Here is a 12,550-nt window from a genome sequence, read left to right as displayed (position 1 = left end):
ACTTTTGTTTGCCTCATGTTACATTTTAGTCATGTATGTTTGAAATGTTACGTTTTAGTCATTTATGTTATCGTGTTGTAACATTTTAGTCACTGAGCCGTTAATTGCCGTCAACTGTGTAACGATAAGATAACATGGCAAATTAAATTCTACAATTGGCCCTATATTTTTTCATTTTGAGCAATTTAATTTTTTTCTTTTATGTTCTTTTAACTTTTTTTTCCCATTCTCTTTTGCTTCTCCCTTTGTTTTCCCCCCTTCTTCATTTTTTAAACGTGATTCCATTTGTTAAAACCAGTCCACAAGCTCTCCTCACTCGAAAAAATTAAATTGTTCAAAAAAAATAAAAGTATAGGGACTAGTTCAAAAAAATTAAATGACTCAAAACGAAATAATATATGGATCGATTGTATAAATTAACCTAAAATTTTTATTTGAAATGATGATTTAATGTGCCACATCAGCTTACCGTTACACCGTTAGCAACAATTAATAGCTCAGTGACTAAAATGTTACAAGGCGATAACGTAAGTGATTAAAACGTAACATTTCAAACATAAGTGACTATTTTGATAGTCTACCCAATTTTTTTTGATAAAAATGATTATATTTAATTTTAAAAAATATTTTTATTAAGTTATTTATTAATTTATGTAAATATTGATGGTGAAAGCTAGCTTTTATGTATAAAATATATTGAGGAAGCAAATATTCTGCAAGCAATACACTCGGACAATGGATGTCTCTTGAGCGAATAGTTATTTTAACATTCAAATTCGTAAAATTTAAATTTTCTTAAAATTACTCGATTCCACGCACCATATTTGACACGTGTGAATAGACATATGGAAGAACTTTTTACAACACATACAAAATTAAATGTTTATTAAACTTTTTATAAAAGAAACATTCAACATTATAATTATTTTATTTATAAAAGATATTATAATTATTTTTAATTGGTAAAATTTAATAAAATTAAAAATAAGCAATTAAAATAAAATAAAATAGAATAATAATTAGTTTCCTAAATAACAGAGGAATTATAGGCTGCATTTGCTTTTCTATGAGATGAGCTAAGCAGTGATGTTTTCAACAAATTGGCACAATATTAGATTAAGACGTGTGTCGAGATTACTTTAGCCAACTTGGGCTTACCCCGAATCTTTGTTCTACTTATTTCAGCAATTCCAGGTTTGAAATCGGCTGATTGAGGTGGTAGTGGATGAATTCATCATTAATTCCTTCTATTAATTAATTATTTAAAAGTGTTAACTAAAATTTAGTTGATGGTTGAAAGTTGATATGTGTACAATGATAAATAAGGGTATGACACATTTTATTGTTAAATATTTATTTGTTTATAATACTTTAGTCTTTTTAAGTGAAATTATTGAAATAAAACACCATTACCAAGGAATTAAAACATCCATTATGAAATTAATTAGTGAATACTTTTGAAATTTTAAATAAACAAATTTCTTAAGTTTCTTATTTGTAAATATTAACATTATGAAAATTGATAAATATTAATACTTGTATCAATATAATTGTAAACCATATTCTTGGTGATAATTATGTCATGCTCTTAGCATGTAAATTAGTGATAATTATGTCACACTCAATAAATTTGTCAAGTAGCATATTTCAATTAATGTAAAGTTGCATAAGAAATCATTTTACACAAGTAAATTGAAAATAAATTAAGAGTACATGAATATTTAGGAAATAGATAAATATTAGGTTTGAGAGCATGTGGCAAATGGAGTAATCTTTTAGCAAGCATGGTCAGATATGCCATTCCACATATCTCATTCACAATCAAATGTGAAAAAAAAATTGTACATCTCTGCCTTTTTTGTTTTGGAGGTTTTAGCTCAACAAGCTCTTACAAACCTCCATTCACCAAATACTACAATTAGAGGGTTTGACTACTCAATCCTTAATTTGTGCCCAAATCAGCTAAAAAAGACCCAAAACTCTGTTTACTAAACACCCCCTGATATTTTAATATTAGACTACATTTAATGTCATTAAATTATAGTAAATATACGTTTTGGTCACTTAACTTCAAAAAGTTACAAATTGATCATTGAATTATTCAAAAGCTTTCATTTAAGTCATTGAACTGTTAAAATCACCTACACTAATTGAACAAACTCCTCTCCCTTCACTTCTACAATTCAAGTGTTTTTTTCCCATAAAACAGTTTTGAACATCGTGAATTTGCAAATCAAAATCCAAACAACTTTCTTTTCTAATCTTCAACATTAATTGTTAGACTAATTTAGAAATAAGATATGTTCTTCTATTCGTCAATGGATACTGATCCATCACACTAATCATCAAATTGTCGCTTTGAATTCACTAGTCAGACTTTTAAAAAATAAACTTAACAGTCTAATGACTTAAATAAGAACTTTTGAATAACTCAATGACTTAAGTGAAAGCTTTTGAATGATTTAATGACTATTTTGTAACTTTTTGAAGTTAAGTGACCAAAACATAAACTTACTATTAGTTTAGTAACCTTATGTATAGTTTATCCATTCTTTAATTTCATTAGTTAAAGTTTAAAAATACTTTATTCTATAAATTGGTACTTAAATTATATCATTTTTCTATTTTAGCATTTATACATTTTTTTACTAAAGGTGATACCTAAACTTTTCTTTTCCTAAATTTGGTACCTTATTAATTCAACTATTAAGTATATTTAAAAAGATAACCAATTAAAATTGGGGTAGAAAAAGACAAAAAGGTATTATTTTTTCTTTATATAGATACATATATATTTTCTTTTTCTTTTTCTTCCTTCTTCCTCTTATATTTTTGCTTCTTGTTTGAGCATTTTGGCTTCATGGTTTTGATTAAGATTTTTAGAACTCGATTGATGACTAAACTAGTATGGCCACCAGTTTCTGGTTTGTTTGATTCGTTTGGTTTGATCAAATAATTTATTAAAAAATCATAAAAATATTTTAAAATAGAGAAAATTGATTCAATCGATTTTTTAGCTTGTTTCAATTGGTTTTTATCGGTTCATAGATCAATTAGTTCAACCCTCTATCTTTGAACCAGTACTTCAATCAATTCTTGATCCAACCGGCTGGTCTAGTCCGATTTTGAAAACACTAGTTTTGATCAAATGAAAGACCTTTTTCAGTCCTGTCAGGTTGAGAAAGCAAGCGTTGAAGTTTAGGTACTAATTTAAGGGTTAAGCCTTTAAATTCTATGAGTAATTTAAGAAATTTATAAAAGAATCTTTAAAAAAATTATTTTGGCTAAAGGGTCAAAATAATCTTCAGTAAAATATCAAAAATTTAATTCCATGGGAAGCTAACTTGTGCCACATCACATGGATAAGTATACTGATGTGACATACCACATTAGCAAAAAAATTAAAAATTAAAAATCTAAAATGTTATTTAACAAATTAATAAAATTCATAATAAAGGTAGACAAATGGATGTCCAACTTTATTTAAATTCGAGATATAATTGTCTAGCTTCATTATGGGTGATAAAATATTACAATAATTATTGAAAAATTTTAACAATTATATATATCATTATTTTATTTTTTAAGTATGAAATAAATAAATAATTTAACTGATTTTTCGTTTATAAATTAAATTATCATATAGATTCTTTTACCATATCATTTTGAGTTTGTTTGGTTTGCCAATATTAAATTACGTTCTGTAATAGGATTATGAGAATGTAAGATTGCGTGTGGAATGTGGGATTACCTTGTTCGATTCATTTGGTTGGAATGTAAGATTCACGGTTGACTAAATCTAAGTGTCGCATCCTAAATTTCTAATTAAAAATGTTATAAAATTATAGCAAAAATGATATATTAGTCTAATGGTTAAGATTTAGTGAATTTGACATTGAAACCCAAGTTCAATTCCCCTTTATTGTATAATTTTTATTTACTGAATTTTTGCCCAGAAAACCCTAGGAATTGCCCCCTAGTTTAACCTAGCTATAAATATTATTTTTACTCCCATTTGTCAGAATTTTCTCACTTTCTGCTTCCCCTTGTCGTCCCCTCTATTTTCCCTCACTGTTTCTTTGAATTTTTTCTTCTTTTTCTTCCTTTTTGTGCCGCCCAATTAATCATCAACTTCCCTTGCCTCATATTTTATTTTGCTGCTATTTTTTACTACCATTATCTCACCCTTGTAGCCCCTTTTCTCCTCCATTTTTGCCGTTCCAGTAAGCCACCATCTTTGTCGTTGCCACCCTTTTGATTCTCTTCCTCTATTCTTCATTATTTTTTTTTCGTCACGATTTTGAGCAAGTAAAGTAAGTGCAAAGTTTTCACTTTAATTCTTTCAGATCTAAGTTTTTTTTTTCTTTTTTTCATATTCTAATATGGCCGATTGATTTTTGGCATGGCTGAATCTTTCAAGTTACTTTTTCTTTGGTGTTTGAATGTTCAAGATCTAGATCCAAACCATATGGATCAGCCATAGCGTTGGGAAGACTGTTTGCAAAGTCATCATAAGTCAGTTAAGGTAAGCATTAATTTTCACTTCAGATATAAAGTTTTCAATTAAAATTTGTTGCTTGGTCTAACCCTATGAGGGCAATAGGGGGCTAATTGTTAATGATTAAAACTTTATTGGGTACAGATCTGAGTGAGAGCTATCTAGATCTCAAGCCTAAGAGTTGCGAGAAAGCGACAGATTTCAGATTAGTGCTAAAACGTATGGGTCTTCCCTTATGCTTAATTAACTTGAAAATCATATAATATATATAAATGGTAAATTTACTTTCTGGTTTTGGTTTGGTTGAATGGCCTAAGTGCAAATAAGTGAGGTGCCGAGCAGGGTACATAAACAATTAGAAAGTATATTTGTTAAATGTCCTGTTTGGGTGATGAAATTATAAACTGAATGTATGTATAGCATGCTAGATTTTGAAACACTAACTGGGGTGCATGTTTTATGCCATGATTGGCATTCACTGTATGAAACCATGTTAGCATGCCATTTTTACCATTAAATAAAAAGTATGTAAAGCACATATCGACATTGAATATTGACTTACATGTTAAACATGCTATTGTACTGAAACAATTACTGAAAGCATGATGTGCTTATAGATTGTATGACATATTTAATCTGTATGGGGTGGGTATTTTTGGTTGATGGAGGAGTTTCGTGGAGTACTGACAGCATTTAAAGTCCGCAATATTGTTGTCAGTACACTACACCGAAGTATCGAGGAGATTGGGAGATTTATAGCATTTTACTGGCAGTTTTATCTACATACTGTTACTGGTGGTTTTAACCACATCGAGATTCTACTCTTATAGTTTTAGAGTTCAAATGACGGGTTATAGAGAACTCGTGGTGTGTAGAGGATGGTTGGGTAGGATTATTGCACTGTATCATTGAGCATGTCATATTCATATGTTGTAATGCCATGATAAATTGTTTGAAATGTTATAATAATTGTGTGGCTATTTGACTGATTAAATGCTTATATTGCTTAGACTCACCCCTAATTTACTCCTTACAAATAACCATTAGGACTAGGGTCAGATTCGGTGTACAAGGACTCATATCAAATTTTTACCTAATAACGTTTAGGTTGAGTTTGGAAGGTTACATTTGGTGGTATTAGAGCCCGATTTAGTAAATTAGCCTGAAAGAAACTGAATCTGCATTCATGCTTTTAAAAGGGGTATTTTGGGGAAAAACTTGTCACAGTGTTTTATTTAAAAAGTTTTCTAAAAAAATATTCTTAAACTCCGAGACTCCGATGCCAACTTTATTAAATACTATTAATATCACACTGTAGATAAACACTAGGATTGAATTGCACAAAATTTTAAGACTTTAGAAATTAAAAATATATAGTGTTTATGTCTTTATAAAACTGTAGATGAGATTTAAAAATATAAACTAAGATGGTATAATGAGTACCCACGGAACACGAGCCTATGGAATGTGAGGTTGTAGGGGTGTCATCGAGTGGTTCAGGCTGAGTCATCCTTTCTGGAAAACATGCCCAGTCTAGAGACTAGTGCAACTACTGAAACGTCTGTCAGTGAGGGCATTAATAAGGGAATTGGGGATGATGTTATATCCTAAGCAATGTTAAGGGTAATACAGAGGGTCATTGGGGCCTAAACTGGTACTGGGAATCGTGGGCCCACTATTGAAAGTCTCCGATCTAATGGGGTTGAGCTATTTAAGGGTATTTCTAGAACAACCCCTATAGTGGTCGAATATTGGATAAAAACTACCGAGAGAATTTTAGAGGATATGGATTGCATTCCAAAACAGAAGCTTAAGGGTGTTATGTCCTTACTAAAGGATGGAGCTTATCGTTGGTGGTAACTGTTAGTTAGGGGTACCATGGCTGAGCGCATTACTTGGGCTTATTTTCAACAGGCCTTTCAGAAAAAATATATGGGTACCAGGTATATGGAGGCCCATCGGTTGGAGTTTATTGATCTCAAGTAAGGGGACATGTCTGTGTCAGAATATGAGGTAGAATTTCTGATGTTGAACCGCTATACTTCAGGTATGATGGCAACTCAAAAGGACAAGAGTTTGTATTTTGATGAGGGCCTTAGGTATGATATGAAAATTCAAGTGGCCTTGCATCAAGAGAGAGTATTTTAGAACTTAGTTGAGAAGGCTAAAATCTTTGAAGAGGTTAAGCGTGAAAAGAGAGATAAAAAAAGGTTCAAAATAAGAGGGAGTATGGTTCTACTGGCCCAAATCTGCAACCTGTGAAGCAGGTCAGAGAAGTCAAGCCACAATAGAGTGATGCAACATGGATATTGGGGTTGGTGGAATTCAGTTGTATAGGTTCTGTGATAAGTGCCATCTGGGCGAGTGTTGGAAGAGGTTGGGTGCATGTTTGGGTTGTGGTTCGATTGAGCATCGAGTTAAGGACTACTTTCGCCAGGTTAATCAGATGCAAGTTCTAGTACAAAATAAGGTATATAATTTGAGGGTTGGGTCAATACCTCAGAGTGGCCGTGGTTCGAATAGGAATGGTAATAATGGGCAGGGCCAGCGAGCACCAGTTTAGGGTGCAAACAGAAAAGAGGCTAGGCAACCTATTCTAGTTTATGCTGCAAGTTGACGAGAGGACTGAGATGCGATCGATGTCATAACAGGTACCTTCACTATCCATTTTCTACCTTACTTTGCTTTAGTTGAAATTAGAGCTATATACTCCTATATTACATATAATGTATCTGAAAAGCTAGAATTGGGGTAGAAAATACTGCTAGTACGGTTACTATAGTCATCCCTTTAGCACAATTTGTGGTAGTAGATAATATTTATAAGATATGCTCGTTGGAAGTTCAAGAGGCAATTTTTTGGGCTGATTTGATGGAACTGCTATTTGATGAATTTGACTTGATATTGGGTATAAACTGGTTAGTTGAACATCAAGTCAAATCAAACTGTGCTACTAAGAGGGTAACATTGAAGACTTCTGATGGTAAATAGATCGTCATGGTTGGGGAGCATCGGGATTATCTACCAAATGTGATATTTGTTATGGTAGTAGAGAAATTTGTCTGAAAAGGGTGTAAGGCATTTTTGGCCTATGTCTGAGATGCAAGTGTTACTAGTCTAGCTATGGAGAATATCCTAACTATTAAGGAGTTTTCAGAGATTTTTCTCGAGGAAATTCCAAGGTTACCTCCGGTCGTGAGGTTGTGTTTGGAATTGAGTTGTTACCTGGAACAGCACTGGTGTACATTGTTCCCTACTGTATGGCACCAGAAGAACTCAAAGAGTTAAAGATCTAACTTCAAGAGCTCTAGGATCGCGATTTCATAAGACCTAGTATTTCGCTGTAGGGTACTCCGATTATTTTTGTTAAGAAGAATGATGGTTCTCTGAGATTGTACATCAATTATAGGCAGTTGAATAAGTTGACAATGAAGAATAATTATCCTCTGCCTAGGATTGATTATCTATTTGATTAGTTTCGAGGGACAACAATTTTCTCTAAGATAAAATTCAGATCTGGGTATTACTAGTTTAAATTGAAGGAATCAGATGTGCCTAAAACTACATTTAGAACTCGGTATAGCCATTTCGAGTTCCTGGTTATTCATTTCGGCTTTACGAATGCTTCAACTGTAAATTTTACGTGAGAAGAAGCTTTTTGCTAAATTGAGTAAGTACAAGTTTTGGCTAAAAGAGGTAATGTTTTTGGGTCATGTGGTATATGCTGAGGGTATCCGTGTGGATTCAAAAAAGATAGAAGACATTCTGGAATGGAAGCAGCCTAAGAGTGTTTCAGATATTCGAAGCTTTTTTAGTTTGGCAGGATACTATCGAAGGTTTGTTGAGGGTTTCTCCTTGATAGCTGATCTCTTAACTAAGCTATTGAGGAAGAACACACCTTTTAAATGGTCAGATGACCAGCAAGCCATCTTTGAGAAGTTTAAATTCGTGTTGGCTCAAGCTCTAGTTTTAATTCAGCCAAAATTTGGGAAAGACTATGTTGCATACAATGACGTATCACACACCAATCTTGGTTGTGTATTGATGCAAGATTACAAAGTGGTAGCTTATGCTTTGAGACAACTTAAGCCACATGAGTGCAATTATTTGACTCGTGATATGGAGTTGGCAACTGTGGTGTTTTCTCTGAAGATATAGAGGCATTACCTTTATGGTGAGAAGTGTATTATCTACACGAAACAAAAAAATCTCAAATATCTCCTCACCTATAAGGAGTTAAATTTAAGACAATAGAGATGGATTGAGCTGTTGAAGGACTATGACTGTACTATAGAGTATCATCCTGGTAAATCTAATATTATGGTTGATGCTCTAAGTAGAAGATCAATGACTAAGCTTAAGACTATGTTTACAAGATTGAGTTCGTATGAAGATGGTGGTCTTTCAGCTGAGTTGCAAGTTAAGCCTAAGTAGGTAAGTGGGATTGAGGTTAAGTAACCTTTAGATGTATCCTTGTTGCCTCGATTTAAATAGATTGAATATGGTAAGCCTGAGGATTTCGGGTTGAAGTCTTAGGGTATTATGTGTTTCAAAAGAAGATAATGTGTGTCGAATGATCCAGATTTTAGACAGTCCATCCCTCAGGAAGTGTATAGTAGCCCTTATGCTATGTATCATTAGGGTAATAAAGTGTATCGGGACTTAAGGGAGTTGTATTGGTGGCCCAAACTGAAGCGAGAGGTGACATATTTTGTATTTAAGTGCTAAACTTGTTAGCAAGTAAAGGCTGAGCATCAGTTTCCTTTTGGGTTGTTGTAACCAATTAGAATTTCGTAAGGGAATTAAGAGAGAGTCACTATGGACTTCATTAGTGGGTTGCCCTTAACACTTGCTAAAAAAGATTCGGTATGGGTTATAGTTGATAGGTTGACAAAGTTGGCTCACTTCCTACCGGTTCACACTAACTATTCCCTAAAAAAGCTAGCTAAGCTTTATATCTCCGAAATAGAAAGATTGTATGGGGTTCCTATGTCAATTATTTCAAATCGAGATCCACGTTTCACATTTCGATTCTAGAAGAAGCTTTATGAGGCACTGGGTATTCGGTTAGATTTTAGTACGACATTCTATCTACAGACAGATGAACAGTCCGAGCGGGTTATCCATGTTTTAGAGGATTTGTTAAGGAGCTATGTGATTGAGTTTTAGGGTAGTTGAAAAGAGCATCTACCGTTAGTTGTATTCACTTACAACAACAATTTTCAATCCAGTATATAGATGAAACCTTATGAGGGTTTGTATGGTTGTAGGTGTCACACTCTTTTGTGTTGGACTGAGTTGGGCGAGAGAAAAGTTTTTAGTTTGGAGTTGGTTCAAGAGACCGAGGGTACTGTCAAACTAATTTGGGATAAATTAAAAACGGCCTAGGATAGGTAAAAGTCCTATACAGATTTGAAGGGGAAGGAAATTGAGTTTTTTTTCGGCCATCGGGTTTTCTTGAAAGTATAATCGTGGGAAAAGGTATTGAGGTTTGGAGGAAAGAACAAGTTGAGCCCTAGGTTTATTGGACTGTATCGAATTCTTAAGAGAATTAGACCGGTGACTTATCAGCTTAAGTTACCTCCTTAGCTGGACCGCATTCATAGAGTGTTACATGTGTCGATGTTGAGACGGTACTAATCAGACCCTTCTTACAGTATCCCGATTGAGGAGATTAATGTTAGCCCAGACTTGTCCTTTGGGGAGAAGCCTATGCAGATTTTGGACAGAAATGGTAAAATTTCTTAGAAGAAAACATATCCCATTACTTGAAGTTCTTTGGCGGAACTATGACACCAATGAAGCCACTTGGGAGCCAGAGGAGTCGATTCGTCAACAGTATCTTCACCAGTTCAAATCAGGCAAATTTCGAGGCTGAAATTTCTTTTAAGGGGGAGAGTTGTCACATCCCAAATTTCTAATAGAAAATGTTGTAAAATTATAGAAAACATGGGTTACTGGTCTAATGGTTAGGAGTTAATGAATTTGAACTTGAAACCCGAGTTTGATTCTCCTCTTTCGTATAATTTTTATTTACTGATTTTTTGCCCAAAAAACCCTAGCTGTCACCCCCTAGTTTAACCTAGCTATCCCCTGCCTTTTCCCTCACTATTTCTCTACATTTTTTTATTTCTTTTCTTCCTCTTTGTGCCGCCCCATTGATCATCAACTTCGCTTACCTCCTATTTTAAATTGCTATTTTTTACTGCCACTACTGCACCTCTATAGCCCCTTTTCTCCTCCATTATCGTTGTCCTAGTAAGCCATCATCTTTGTCGCTGCCACCCTTTTGATTATTTTCCTCTACTCTTCGTTATTTTTTCTATCGTCACGGATCTGAGCAAGTAAAGTAAGTGCAGAAATTTTACTTTAATTCTTTCATATCTAAGTTTTTTTTGCTTTTATTTTCATATTCTGATATGGCTAATCGATTGTTGGCATGGCCAAATCTTATAAGTTATCTTTTATTTGGTGTTTGAATGTTCAAGATCTATATCCAAACCATACAGATCACCTGTAGCGTTGGGAAGACTATTTGCAAAGTCATCATAAGTCAATTAAGGTAAGCATTAATTTTCTGCTTCAAATCTGAAGTTTTCGGTTAAAATTTGTTGCTTGGTCAAACCCTATGAAGGAAAAAGGGGGCTGATTATTAATGATTAAAACTTTATTGGGTACAGATTTGAGTGGGAGCTATCTAAATCTCAAGCATAAGAGTTGTGAGAAAGTGATAGAATTTCGATTAGCGCTAATAAGTGTGTCTTCCTCTATGTCTAATTAACTTGAAAATCATATAAATTTATATTTAAATGATAAATTTTCTTACTGGTTTTGGTTTGGCTAAAAGGCTTAAGTGCAAATAAGTGGTGTGCCAAGCAAGTTACGTAATTAATTAGAAAGCATGTTTATTAAATGTCTTGTTTGGGTGATGAAATTTCGAATTGGGTGCATTTATAGCTTGCTAGATTTTGAAACACTGATTAAGATGCATTTCTTATGCCATGATTGATATTGACTATATGAAACCATGTGAGCATGCAATTGTTACGTTAAATGAAAAACATGCAAAGCATACATCGACGTCGATATTGACTTGCATGTTAAACATGCCATTGTACTGAAATAGTTACTAAAGGCATGATGTGCTTACCGATTGTATGACATATTGCATCTACATAGGGTGGGTATTTGTGGTTGACAGAGGAGTTCCATAAAGTACCGACGGCATTTAAATTCAGTAATATTGTTTTTAGTACACTACACCATAGTACCGAGAAGATTGGGTGATTTATTGCATTTTACTGGCAGTTTTATCTGCATACTATTACTGGTAGTTTTAACCACATCGAACTTCGGCTCTTACTATTTTGGAGTTCGGATGACTGGTTCTAGGGAACCTGTGGTGTGTAGAGGATAGTTGGGTAGGATTATTGCACTGTATTATTGAGCATGCCTTATTCATATGTTGTAATTCCATGATAAATTGTTTGAAATGTTATAATAATTGTGTGCCTATTTGACTGATTGAATGCTTATATTGCTTAGACTCATTGGGCTTTTAAAGCTCACCCCATTAATTTACTCCTTACAGATAACCCTCAGGACTAGGGCCAGATTCGACGTATGGAGGTCTCATCTCGTATTTTTACCTAATAAAATATTTTGAATTTTACTTTATTTATTTTGGTATTATTATTTTGGGATTGTAATTTTTATTTAAGTATGGACTGTGGTATGATACACTTTTAACTTGGATTTTGTTTGCATGAGTTTTTTTTATGAAAACTGAACAAATTTTAAAACTGACTTAATATGACTTAAAAAATACGAATTTTTCTACGAAAATCAAATGCAATACTTTTTCTGCCGTGTAACGATTAAACAAAGGTTTTAAAAGGGTTTTCCGATGAAATCAACTGAGTTTTATTTCTAACGACATGACCTTTTAATAAATTAAAGTTAACAATAAATGACCTAACAAACTAGTGTTTTTAGCAACCCTTATTTGACCAAGCTAAGTTTTCTGAAAAATCAAACAAAATAATGGTTTTT

The 12,550-nt window shown here is 33.2% G+C and overlaps 1 long non-coding RNA gene across 2 annotated transcripts; it reads left to right on the top strand.

Annotated features, from left to right (window-relative positions):
* Positions 1 to 3,996: 3,996 nt before the first annotated feature.
* On the top strand, positions 3,997 to 12,304 carry LOC105803471 (uncharacterized). Of its 2 annotated transcripts, none has more exons than XR_001136459.2 (5): positions 3,997 to 4,313; positions 4,421 to 4,525; positions 4,643 to 4,717; positions 10,987 to 11,060; positions 12,090 to 12,304. It is a non-coding gene; the product is annotated as an uncharacterized LOC105803471 (long non-coding RNA). The 2 variants fall into 2 exon arrangements; XR_008191100.1 differs by having other exon boundaries at positions 4,000 to 4,313; positions 4,452 to 4,525.
* Positions 12,305 to 12,550: the final 246 nt, after the last annotated feature.

Source organism: Gossypium raimondii, chromosome 11 (assembly GCF_025698545.1).
Source record: "Gossypium raimondii isolate GPD5lz chromosome 11, ASM2569854v1, whole genome shotgun sequence".
NCBI lineage: Eukaryota > Viridiplantae > Streptophyta > Magnoliopsida > Malvales > Malvaceae > Gossypium > Gossypium raimondii.
This window is presented reverse-complemented; position numbering and strand designations above follow the sequence as displayed.